Source organism: Leptonychotes weddellii, chromosome 3 (genome assembly GCF_054177405.1).
Source record: "Leptonychotes weddellii isolate Sample4059 chromosome 3, ASM5417740v2, whole genome shotgun sequence".
Lineage (NCBI taxonomy): Eukaryota > Metazoa > Chordata > Mammalia > Carnivora > Phocidae > Leptonychotes > Leptonychotes weddellii.
The window spans coordinates 68,508,566-68,521,831 of NC_138371.1; the positions used below are offsets into that span (position 1 = coordinate 68,508,566).

The window sequence follows — 13,266 nt, forward strand, 5'->3', positions numbered from 1 at the left end:
CAAAGAATTAGCCAGAAGAGATGTATCACTTCACACATTTGTGTCTTTACCTAGTATCCTCTTTCTTAATTTTGATGACAATTTTTAAAAAACAAACGCTTTTTTTTTTTTTTGGTGACAATTTTTAAAAAACAATGCTTTTCTAGAAAAGATAAACTTACGCAATGAAGCTTAAGCATTGTCAGAAAAAGGAGCAATTCTTACAATTAAAGGTTTAGAAACCATTTATCTCGACAAAAATTTTTGCTTTTTTTTTTTTAAATGCATTTCAGTTTGTTCACTTGAGAAAATAATCCCAGTTATTTTTTGGCCTATGTTGAAATGTCATGAGTAGAATGGAGCAGCATAATTTTTCTCCCCTGGGGTTCAAGAGTTTATTCCTTCTGATACAACAATAAATCAACCGACAAAATGGAATTTCTTTGCAATACATATGCAGCAAGTTAGGTTGCATGGACAAGTTGAGCTTCAGCTTAAGTATAGAAACTCTGGAACATTTTATTATAAAGGAATAGTGCTTGGAAGCTCCTTAAAGTAGCTACGAAAGTAACTATGAAAAGAAGATAATGTGATTAACACGAGAAAACCTTAAAAAGTGATCTCAGCAGCTCTGGAAACATCTGCTTGCCAAGTCAAACAGCAATATATATTGGGTGAGTATAAAATAATGCTGATTTACTGAATCTTTCTAACACCGTTATTTCCTTAGACTGGACAGGCTGGTAGAAATGTTATATGAATTAGCATAGCTTTGTCTTATGCTCAATGTATATGGAGCTTTTGAATCTAAGAGTCTAGGCTCAGGATCACCATACCTTTATGTCATCACAAATCTGGAAACCCCTATAACCAGATCTGTCTCTTCAAGAGACAAAAGCCCACTTTGTAGTTGTAGACAAGACACAAACGTTAAGCCAGCTCATATTTTCCTATAGCTTCTCTTTCTAGTTAAGTCTGCAAACTAATTTGGATTAAACTAAAACAGACTTTTGCTCCAAGCATTTTGGAAGTTTAAAGAGTTTGGCTAATTTTGGTTGTCTTTTCAAAATATTTCTTATATGGCTTCATGTCTGCGTCCTGGAAGGGGACCAATATGTGCTTAAATCTTTTACGAAGTTGCTCTTTTCTTCTGCCCAGGCTTCTGAAAGGCAGCAAATACATTGAGGTTCTAAGGATTTCTGTCTGCTTTTCTCAGATGGGATGCTGGACAAAGTTCATTGCCATGAGTATTCAAATTCAACAGGCAAGAAATACAGACTACACATTTTAAATATACTATAATTATTCCTAAAACTTGGTAGGCATGTACAGCAATTTTTAAGAGAAATAAGAACAGAGCAGTAAGCTTCAATTCCTTGCTCATCTTTGTTTCTCCCTCTTTCATATTCACTATGACTTTATTTCTTGCCAGTTGAACCTGAAAGCAGGTTATTTTAATTTCTACTTTAGATTCTGTGCTATCATTGGGACATGGTACTACATAAGAAATCTACTCTTCTAAAAAATCTTTGCCACTGATGCCACATACAAATACCGTATGGACTAGCTCTCAGAGCCAAGGCAGGAAAAATCGCCAAAGGGTAAAAATAGTTCTTGATATGATGATATGCTGCTAAAAGCCACATGGTGTTTGGGTGCAGCATTTCACAGTCAAACAATCATAATTTCATGCCTAAAATGTGCATGTTATTTCAGGAAAATACAAAATCTGAGCATTGCACATTTGCTACAGAATGACCAGTGAGTGTTGCTATAATGATTTGTTTTTCTTTTACAAATGAATATTTCTTGCTGAGCCTTTTCATGCCATATTGCCTGGGGTAGCAATGGGAGTAAGGACAGGCGGAGGTGAGAATAGAAGGGAGTATTGAATTTATCTGGTCTTTTCTGCTAAATTCCTCTGATTCTACAAACTAGGTAGGGTATAAAACAAGCCTCCCTGTTTTCTCCTTTGAGATGTTAGGTACTATAGTCTTCACCTCAGAAGAAGTAAGCTTTGTGAAACCTCTGCGTGATGGTAGGGAACAATTTTTCAGTAGGAAGGTTTATATTCTGTCCCTAGGAGTCCTGAAATTCCCATGTAATTATTACTAAATATTTATCACAGTAAAACATCCTCTCCCTTAAAGTTGTAATGGATTTGAGAGAACTCATTTGATTTGAGGCCATGGTCATTGCAATGTACATACAAGAACATAATGCCAGTTCCAGGAAAATACTCGTGGTATGTTTTTTAAAGACTTATTTATTTATTTATTTATTTATTTATTTATTTATTTAAGCGAGCGAGAGAGAGATTAAGAGAGGGAGAGAGAGAGAGAGAATCCTCAAGCAGACTCCACACTGAGCAGGGAGCCCGGCGCGGGGCTTGATCCCAGAACCCTGAAATCATGACCTGAGCTGAAATCAAGAGTCAGGCACTCAACTGACTGAGCCACCCAGGCTCCCCTCATCTTATTTTACTTAAGGTATAAGATGCTTCATACTCAGGTGGCAGAGGGAGAAGGATAGTGAGGTACAAGGAAGAATTGACAGGGGACACAAATTGGAAACAAAAAAGAAAAATAATTAGGGTGTGTTTTTCTTTTGTTTCATTTTGTTTTGGTAACAAAAAATTGCTTACTCAGAGAGAAAAGGGAAGCCCAACGTTGTTATTAAGCAGAAGTTGAAGGTTTGTGGTATCTCACAAACTAGAGAAATATTTAAAGGCCTGGAGACAAAAAGAATCTGTTGAAAGGTCATTGTACTTGTGAGGATGGATGATTAATCCAAACATCAAATCAGGGTAAATGGAAAATGGTTTGATCCCTTACCATAATAATAATTAATGGCATTATATAAAGTTTAATGTGTGCCGGGCACTTTACAAAAATTAACTCATTTAATTCGCTACAAAAAAAACCCTTATAAGTATTATTGCAATCCCCATTTTACAGATGAGAAAGCCGAGGAAGAGACATGAAGGTGTCACAGGCAGACCTCTAGAACACTGGCCAGTTGGTAAGCTGGCTGGTTTTGAGAATAGTTGAGAAGTGACACTAAAAGTGTAGGACATATCCTGTCCATATGAAGTCAACATAGAACTGAAACCGGGGGGAATGATTCCTGAGTGTTGGATTAATAAAAGAAGACTATATTAAAAAGGAAATTATAATTTAAAAAGTGTTTAATATAATTGAGTGATGTTATTCCATACACATATCATCTAACTCACTCAATACTTTCTAGCCAAGCAAAAATATACTTTAGAGCTGGGGTGGATCTTACCAGTCATCTAATCCAGTAGAATTCAACTAGTTGCTGAGAGAAGCTCACTTGGAGGACAACACTCACATGGAGAACATACCCTGAAATGAAGAAACTAGGGCTAAAAAGATTAGCTCAAGGCTTTGCAGCTAATTAATAGTACAGTGAGGGCTTTCACTCAGGTGTTCTGATTCCCAGCTCAAACAATTGAATCTATGTGTGGTGAGTGATAAGAAGGAGAAGACAATAGCTCCAAGATCATGTTGTTAAAATGGCTACTGGGCATATTTATGACTATTATGTCTTAAGTGTTGTTATGATGCACAGAACAGATGTAATTCCAATCTTCATGTTTCCATAACTAGCAAAGGAGAGAAATTGGACAGTTGCAGTATAGTTGTAGTAGAATACAGTATTCTCAGATCATGGAAAACAAATATCAAATCTGGACTCACAGACTTGGGGAAGTTTTCCCAGATCGTCTCTGAAAAATGGGTAAGATTTGGTCAAATTTGGAGTTAGAGAAAAATAGATCCAGCCAGACCTAAAGTAAAATTGTATAAGGGAGCACCTATAAGAAGTGTTGTTTGACTTGAATGCAGAGTCTAATGGGACATGCCAAAGGTGAGGCTGAAGGAGTAGACAGGGGCCAAGCATTAAAGAGCTTTCCATGGGGCGCCTGGGTGGCTCAGTCAATTCAGCATCAGCCTTTGGCTCAGGTCATGATCCTGGGGTCCTGGGATAGAGCCCCGCATCAGGCTCCCTGCTCAGTGGGGAGTCTGCTTCTCCCTCTCCCTCTGCTGCTCCCCTACTTGAACTGTATCTCAAAGATCTTGAAGGGTTTTTAAGAAGATAGTGATATTCATCAGATTTAAATTGGAGCAAGATCACCCAATTTGTAGTGAGAATATACTCATGACAAAGAAACCAATGGAAGAGGTTATAGTAATAATCCAAGCACAAAGGGAAGTGGCTTATAGTTTTGGAAAGCCCATGAAGATGGAGAGGAATTAATAGATTTGAGATGTTTAAGAGGCAGAATTGTAAGTACTGTGCTGATGAAGTATGGATAGGACTGTTGTCCTTATAAGAAGAAGGGACATGAGAGCTATCTCTCTCCATGCTTGCACAGAAGAAAAGCCATGTTAGGATACAAAGAGAAGGTGGCTATCTTTGAGCCAGGAAAAGTACCCTCACAGGAACTGAAGTGGCTAGCCCCTTGATCTGGGACTTCAAAGCCTCCAGATATGTAAAAAAATAATTTTTTTTGTTTGTTTAGGCCATCCCATTTATGACATTTTGCTATGGCAGCCCAAACTGATTTAAGCTTTGCAGTTTGTCATTTATATCAAACACGGTACATAATAGTGACATTTGCCAATTTTAGAAACATGGGAAGGTGAGTTTTAATTGTGATTCTCAGAGGAGGAACCTTAAAAAAAAAGAGAGGTTAAAGAGAAAAATTCTCAGTCTAGTGTCACAGAAGTTAAGAGGAGAGAACTTCAAGGAGGGAGTGGTCAACAATGTCAAATGCAGTGGAAAAGACAAGAAAATTAAGGACTGAAAAGAATTCATTGATTTTGTCCATTGGAAGCTTGGATGAGAATGATTTAAATGGTGGGGTATGACTGTTGATAAATTGCAGGAGGCTGAGTGTGTTGTCAAGAAAATGTCCCACTCTAGCATCCTGCTGCAGGAACAGAACTGAATGATGGCTCCAGGAGTTGCCCTTCTAGATTGACCATCATTGCAGCAGAGGTCATAATTCCCTTTGACTGCTCACAACCAATAACTGAGCAGAGAGGGTATAAGGCAGGTCCATTCCTGAGAGACCTGGCATTCCTTAACTGGGCAACTTTGGTTTGAGGTGTCCTCATTTGCCTCATTTGACACTATCGTAGAACTATGCCACAGTCTGAGACTCTTTGTAAGCCACCTTCATCCCTGCATGCTCTCTCTTTCACGGGCTCGTATCACTATCACAGTCTGAAAGCTCTCCTCACCTTCTTTTTTTTTTTCTTTTTTTTTGGCGGGGGAGGGGCAGACAGAGAGGGAGAGAGAGAATCCCAAGCAGACTCTGCAAAGAGTGCAGGGGAGCCCAACATGGGGCTCAATCTCACCACCCCGAGATCATGACCTGAGTTGAAATCAAGAGTCCGCTGCTTAACCAACTGAGCCACCCATTTTCCTCTGAAAATGCAAACTGACACTGGGGAATCAATAGGATGAAAACTGGAGACATTATCATGCAAATAACGTTTTCCAGAAGTGTGACCATTAAATGGGTAGAACGGGTTCTCTGAGAAGTCAGAAAGGGTAGAATGGAGTCCAGTAAGTAAGTGGCCTGGGAAAAAGAAGAACCCTTCTATTTTTACACAGAGGGGAAGGAAAATGTGGAAAAGATGCAGGTGATTTTGTAGGTTTCCTGGTGGGATCTTTTCTTTAAAGATTTTATTTATTTATTTGACAGAGAGAGACACAGCGAGAGAGGGAACACAAGCAAGGAGAGTGGGAGAGGGAGAAGCAGGCCTCCCGCTGAGCAGGGAGCCCCATTTGGGCTCCATCCCAGGACCCTGGGATCATGACCTGAGCCGAAGGCAGAGGCTTAACGACTGAGCCACCCAGGCGCCCCTCCTGATGGGATCTTAAGGCAATCTTCACTTTCTGGTTTCTTTTTATTTTGTGAGAGAGGAGGAGAGTCTCCCTTGAGAGCAAAGCGTATGATTAGGGGCCTAAGGAAAGAAATCTGAAATAGACATTGTGGTCCATGTAGAGTGTTAGATAGAGAACAAACTAAGGAAACACAGGAAAACTTTGGGGACAGATTCAAGGCTCAACGTGAATATGGTTGATTGCTTTTACCTTTTTAGATGAGCTCACTAATACTGTTATAGAGTGAGATAAAAGCAAGAGTTGAATTTCAATTTCGACTTCCCTGCTTTCAGGTAATGCTTCTGACTACATATATCCCTGTCACTATGCTCTGTCATTTGGCCAACTTGAATGAAAGTGTTTCTGAGATTTTGAACTAGAAGGCAGTTGTGTCAAGACCCTTGCTCTTCAAGGACCCTGAGAGAGACACCCTTCATCAGTACTAGAAAGATTCTCTGCCTTTGGTATGAATACTGCTACCTGAGTCCTAGTTCTTGACTAATAGATGTCAAAATGCTAAAACAAAAAGATTACCCTCAATCTCTTCTACCCCTCCTTTGCATACCTCTCCTGAGGCATTTCATGTCTTCCTGATGGACCCACCATCTAGTCCTACCACTCATAAATAATAGAGAACCCAAAGGGAATCCCTGAGGGATGATATATAACCTTATGGATAGCCTGAAAAGACATTGTCATACTTGTAATTACAGTTTTGTAGCATCACATTTGTAGTTTTGGATAGAGGAATGAAGAGAAGTGAGCATCTAAAGTATCCAATAGACAGGAAAAGCAATTATTAACAACAAACTGATGGTAACAGGAATCATAGATAATTATGAGTTTTATTTTTTAAGACATAAATGAAAAGGTGATAGGATTAGCTGTGATATTGATAAGATATTGCTACATTGCACACAGAAAAAGTGAGTATCAGTTTCTTCATTGTATTTGTTAAATCCCATCGGCAAAATTGTTGGTAGATTGGGGTGTAAAAAGAGAATTTGAGTACAAATGTATTTCTTACTGTTAATTATATATATCATTTACTGAAAATTCCATTACCTGAAGGCACATCAAATATGAAAAGCAAAGACTTTGACCTGACCCCATAATGAAAAAGAGAATGGGTGAGGTGTTCCAAAATGAAACAATAGAAAATAAGAGTGATTAGGAGATAAATCAATCCTAAATATGTTTATTATATTCCAAGAGACACTAGGTAAAAACTATTTGCCTTAATGAAGTTTTAACAACCACAAGTAAGTAATCATTCTATATTTTCTATTCTCCCTTCTTCTGTATGACATTTATTTGTTTGCTACAACATTCATGAAAGCCCCCTATAGATTGTAAGGGATTTAAGATAACACAAATTCACACTCTCTTCTTTGGGAAAAATGTATATTTATGAGTACACTGAGGATCTAAGAATCATTATTATATATTACAAGATCCTCATAAAAATGCTATAAAAATATGTATCCCTATTCTTTTCATGAACTAGGTATTTTCTTTATCCTGCTTTTCTTTGAAAATGAAAAAGATGCCTTTTCTATTTTCAATTTTTAATAAAAGAGGTGCAAATCTTTTTTAATTTTTAATTTTAGCAAAGTTTTATCTAGTCCCTGTACAAATACAAGGTACTGAAATTAGGTAGAATTTCCCAGAATTAACTGAAATGTGTGTGTGTGTAATGTCAAGAAAATAAAATGAAATAAGAGATATTTTAAAAAGAAGTTTTCAAGGTAAAATCCAAATTTATCCTAATTATAAAAACTCTCAATACCTATAATTCTTCATAAGTTACTCCTGGAAGGTATTCATGCATTTGAGATACCATAAGATCATTAAGATTTTCTGAATAATTTGAAAAAAAACCTTAATGTTTAATAGTTTTTGTGAGAAACATGTTACTTCTTTCTTAATCAATAATCCATGTATTGGATATATGTTAACTTTTTTTTGGTTATGTGTTAACTTTTAATTAACTATAACATCATTTTCAAATTATTTCACTTAAATAGTCTGTCCAATATTTTTAAATTATTTTTTTTATTTTAAAAAGAGAAAAATGTATTTAATATCATTCCAAAATTTTCACAAATTGTGTTTTCAGATAGTAAACAGATATTTCATGTTAAATATCAGACATTTTTATAATAATAAGGATGATATCTTTTAGTATTTATTTTAAATTCTCAAAAAACGGTTGTCTTATTACTACCAACTTTTTTAAATTTTATGTTTAAATCATGCAGATTGATGCTGGTTTTGAACAGCAAACAGAAAACTTAGACTTCACAAGCCAGCTTTTATATTCATGATCTAAATTTATGTAACTTGCTTAACTTTTATAGGCTCCATTTTGATTCCTGTGGTCCTTGACACATCTAATGTTTATTATGAGTAGATTGAACATTTTTATATATTTCTTTAATATATGAACTTATTCATTTGCAGTCAAATTTAATACAATTATGAATAAATAAAATAGACCCTCTGTCAAACACAAAACCACGTAGTTACAATGGAAGTCTCATGATCGCAAGCCTACATGTTAAGGGAGTTCTTCTATCTTTAGTCTCTTCATAATGACTTTGCCATTATGACAAAACTAAGGGTTGACCTGAGTCATAGAGCAATGTTTTCCCCGATGATTTCTTGATAAATCAGGCTCTCCTTTGGATTCTAGCGTTCTGTGATTTTTATTTCCTTTTGAGAATATGTATCGAGAGGTTTTTGTTGTTTGTTTATAAACTCAAAGTTCATGAGGAAATAGTCTACGAAATCATTCTCAAAATTCAGATTCACGCTATTTTTAAATCAGATTTGAGAGTGACAGGCAAGCCCCTGGCAGGGCCAGGCTCATCTGAGCAGGAAGCGCCTGGGGCCCTAGCAGCTGAATGCCCCTGGCAATCTGTAAAGACTGAACTGCTCTCTGAACTAGGAATGCACCTCACTGGACAGATTTGCTTGCCAGAGACTTGTTTTTCCCCCTGGTTTTGAATCAAGATAGAGAAATCATTTTGCCATGATATTATAAAAAAAAAGAAGAGGAAGTCAGACAGGACTTAACTGGTGAGGTGTATATTCTCTTCTCAGTCTGTGCTTGTAACTCCCACTGACAGCGATGGCAGTTATGCAGATGCATGCGGAAGAAAATAGACACTTTTTAACATTGAACATCAGATTTGGGTCTCCCCAGAGAATGCTGGTTACTGGAGTGGCTGTGAATGATGCATTCTCGTGGAATGTTGAAGCCATAAATCAATCCTGAATCATACTTTTCCTAGAGTTCTTTCTCTCTTCTGAACTCCTAGTGTTTTGCGCCCGCACCGACTCTATTTCTGGCGGAGCCTAAATACATTTACCGAAATAAGATTCAAATAATTAAATGTGACTTTTATAATTGTTTTCCTCTGAAGATCTAGAGCCTAATCTGGCTCTGGTTAATCGTTTTAATTTGACTTATAATACAGTGTCAGTTTATTTAGTTGGAATTAGTTTTCTATTTCTCTCCTTTTGGTAAGCGCTGCCTGTTTACTTAACAATATTTGGCTTTGCCTAATGATATGTACAGAAGACAGTGCTAAGTGGAACATCAGCTGTTTACATCAGCTCTAACAATTAATGCGTGTTAATTTTTAATTACACTGATTGTACTAGAGGCAGAATGTATGTTTCTTCACAGAACAGATGTACCAGTCAGCTTGGCTGGTGAACATGCATATCGATCAGATGTTGATGCTGCCAGCAATTCGGCAAAGTCTGCTGAGCGTCGGCTTCTAATGTACTTACAAGTTTACGGCTCAGAGTCCTGGTGGAGGCAATACAGCTCGATGCTATATCCTCTGATGTTTACAGATAATCACAATATGTCTGTTTTGTGGTTAGCATTCTACAGTGTACGAATAGAAGATTGAATAGGTATGAGGGGATCCAAAGGTGTCTTCACTTGTGGAATGTTTTCTCCACCCTTATTTTGAGGTAGGGCTTCCAAGATTTTTATTTTGCCATTAGAATTATTATTATTATTGTTTTAACCCATGGTCTCGTAATGTTAGCCACCTACCACAGGTGACCACAGTCACTACAAGGAGAAATTGAAAAGATAATATGGCTACTGTACGGGGAAAGACAACCAAGCCAATTAAAAAAAAAGGGGGGGCAAACAACTACAGCTGGCATCTAAAATAAACTATTAATTTGTCCAATGTATGAAAAGATACTTAACATCATTAGTTATCATAGAAAAACAAATTATAACCAGAATGAGATACCACTATAGTCCTACCAGAAGGGCTAAAATTAAAAGGATCAGACAATACCAAAGGTTATTCAGGTGACGCAGCAATTAAAACCCTCATTTATCGCTAGTGGTAGTGTGTATTGGAAAAATAATTTCAAGAAATTGACAAATGTTAATAAGCCAAACATACATATATTCTATGATCAGTAAGTTCCATTTCTAGGAATATGCTAAGAACAAACAACTGTTTATGTCCTTCAAGAAAATGTCTGAAAATTTGTTATAGGAGCTTTGTTTATAATAGCAGAAGACCAGTAACATTCAAGTGGATAATGACTAATTATGGTATATTCATACCATGAAATATTACATGGGAGTTTCACTTCTGGCATGACCATATGAGGAACTCTGCAACTCAGTAAAACTGATGAAAATTATAAATACAAATAACCATTTAAAGTTTCAGGGAGTAGTCCTAAGGACATATAGCAAATGAAGAAACATTTATTCAAGAAAATCTACTATAACTCAGTAATACCTGTGAGAATCTATGGTATCTGAGCAAAGACTCATGCCCTTCCTCTGTCCTTCCTCCTACCTTAAGAAGACAGAAACTCCACTCTAGACTGGAATAGCTAAGAACATAGGTCTCCTTTTCCCTCCAGCAACCCTCTGAAGTTCTATCTTTTCTAAGGGTGCAGAACATCAGCATTTCTCATCTTGCTCCCAACTACCTTTTAATGAGGCTAAGTTCCAGGTGAGTGTGGCTGAGAGGTGGGGGCTCTTTTCTTCTGTCTAGCCCCCGCTGATGGGACAGAGGCTCTATCTTGGGCAGAGTGCTGTGAAAATACTGGAGGCCCCAATTGCCCCTATTCTGGCCCAGTAGGTGGTGTTCCATGCTAAGAGCAAGAGAAGCAAGTGAAAGATACCGAAGGATGCTGCCCCCTTCTTATCCATTGAGTGCTTAGCTCCTAAAGTGGGGTGTAACTTAAAGAGAAGCTCACCATTGCTTCTGCTACCAGCACCAAAGACATGGCTCAGAGATTTTGCTTGGGGAGGACAAACAAGCCATAGAAGGTGAACTCCAAATTCATGACTTTATTTGCAAGATTAAAGAAGTTAGGCCTATGGGCACTCTCAAAAACAATGGACATTTTGCTGAAAGGCAATTGATAAGAGATTAGTAGATTTATAGGATATATGGGCTAAACTGTAGGGCAGTTTACTGGAGAGAAATGGGAAAAGAGATATCTGGAAGAGTTCACTGAAGTTCCCTGCTAAGTGCCACAACATTTTACTGTGTTTGCTTTCAAGATGTAAATGAGATATCAAAAAGAGATTCAGAACAAATCTTAGACAGTGGGAACTATAACTTCCAGGTCCTCAAATTTGATTAGTCTGTGAAGGAATTCATGCCCCAGGGAATTGTTGAAGACGACAGAGCAATGAGCCAGCATTTAGTGGAGCTTAAGACTGGAGTGTGGGGAGTGTGGTGGGGAAGGGTGTGGGGGAGGGGGGAAGAGACAATCAAAGAGAATTCTGCCAAATACACTGTCATCCCAGGGCCAGTGCGGGCATACTGAAGGCTGTGACCTTGAAGAGAGGGAGAGATGAACGGAATAGACTTCACTAAAATCACCCAGCCAGTTGCTAAACAAGTAAAGAAGCAAACTACAGTAACAAGCCCTGGAAAGGAGGGGGTGAATACTCAGAGTTGCTGCAATATATTGTCTAAAATGTTCAGTTTCCAACAAAAAATTATGGGCTATGTGAAAAAAAAGTGGAAATATAACCTAAACACCAGAATAAAAGCAGGCGACAGAAACTTCTTGTGAGAATATGCAGATATTGGATGTAGTAGACAATTATTTCAAAGAAGCCATTATAATTATAGTCAAAGAATTAAAGGTAACTCTTAATAAGGAAGTAAGGGAAGACTTGATGGAAGTGTTGCATTAAATAGAGAAAATCAATAAAAAGATAAAAAATTATTTTAAAAATGGACATTCTATAGCTGAAAAGTACAACTGAAATAAAAAAAAAATTGACCGGAGGGGCTCAATAGAAGATTTTAACTGGCAGAAAAAAGAATGAAAAAACTGGAAGACAGATTGATAGACTATGCAATCTGAAGAACACGAGAAAGAAATAATGAAGAAAAATAAACAGCCTCAGAGAAACATGGGACGAGAAACATGAGACACCAAAAAGTGTAGCAACATATGCATCATAGGAGTACCAGAAGGAGAAATAAAATGCCTTAAAACTTTCCAAATTTATTAGAAAACATGTATTTAGGGAGTACAATGAACTCCAAATAGAATAAACATAAAGAGATTCACAATAGATATGTAATAGCAACAAGGCTGAAAGATAAAGACAAGGAGAGCATCTTGAAAGCAAACACAGTAAAAGGATGTAGCACTTAGCAGGGAACTTCAATACGGTTTTGAGCTGACTTTACACTAGGAACAGTGGAGATCAGAAAGTAGTGGAATAACATTCAAAATCCTCAAAGAAAAGACTATCATCCAGGAGTCCTCTATCCAGCACAGCTGGGTATCAACAAAAGTTTCTAAAAATAATTGTGAAATAAAGATATTCCTAGGTTAAACAACAAAAGCAAACATACAAAAATCTTAAGAGAATTTGTTGCTAGAAGACTCACACTAAAAAAATATTCAAAGAAGTTTTCGGGTTAAAGGTAAAAAGTAAAATGGCAGATGTAAATCTGACTATATTAGTGATCATGTTAAACATGCATGGATTCCAAACATAAGTCAGATATTGTCAGATAGGATAAAAAAAACAAGATCCAACTACATTCTGCTCACAAGGCACACACTTTAGATTCAAAAGTACAAATAGATTTAAAAAATAAAGTTGTAAAATAATATGTTAAGCAAATATCAACCACAAGAAAGTTGGAGTGACTATATTAAGACAAAACAGACTTTAAAACAAAAGTGTTACTAGACATAAAGGAAGACATTTACAGTGATAAAAGTACCAAGTCATCAGAAATCACTTATACCTGCCTAACAGCAGAGCACATAACTACATGAAACAGAAACTGACAGAAATGAAGGGAAACAGACAATTTTTTTTTTTTTTTT

General features: G+C 36.9%; 1 long non-coding RNA gene across 1 annotated transcript in view; it reads left to right on the plus strand.

The window, feature by feature from the left end:
* The first annotated feature begins 323 nt into the window (after positions 1 to 323).
* Positions 324 to 13,266, plus strand: part of LOC145720549 (uncharacterized) — a 32,122-nt gene continuing 19,179 nt past the window's right edge. Inside the window, exon 1 of the long non-coding RNA XR_014143603.1 lies at positions 324 to 653. This is a non-coding gene — a long non-coding RNA (uncharacterized LOC145720549). The remainder of the gene's footprint in view (positions 654 to 13,266) is intronic.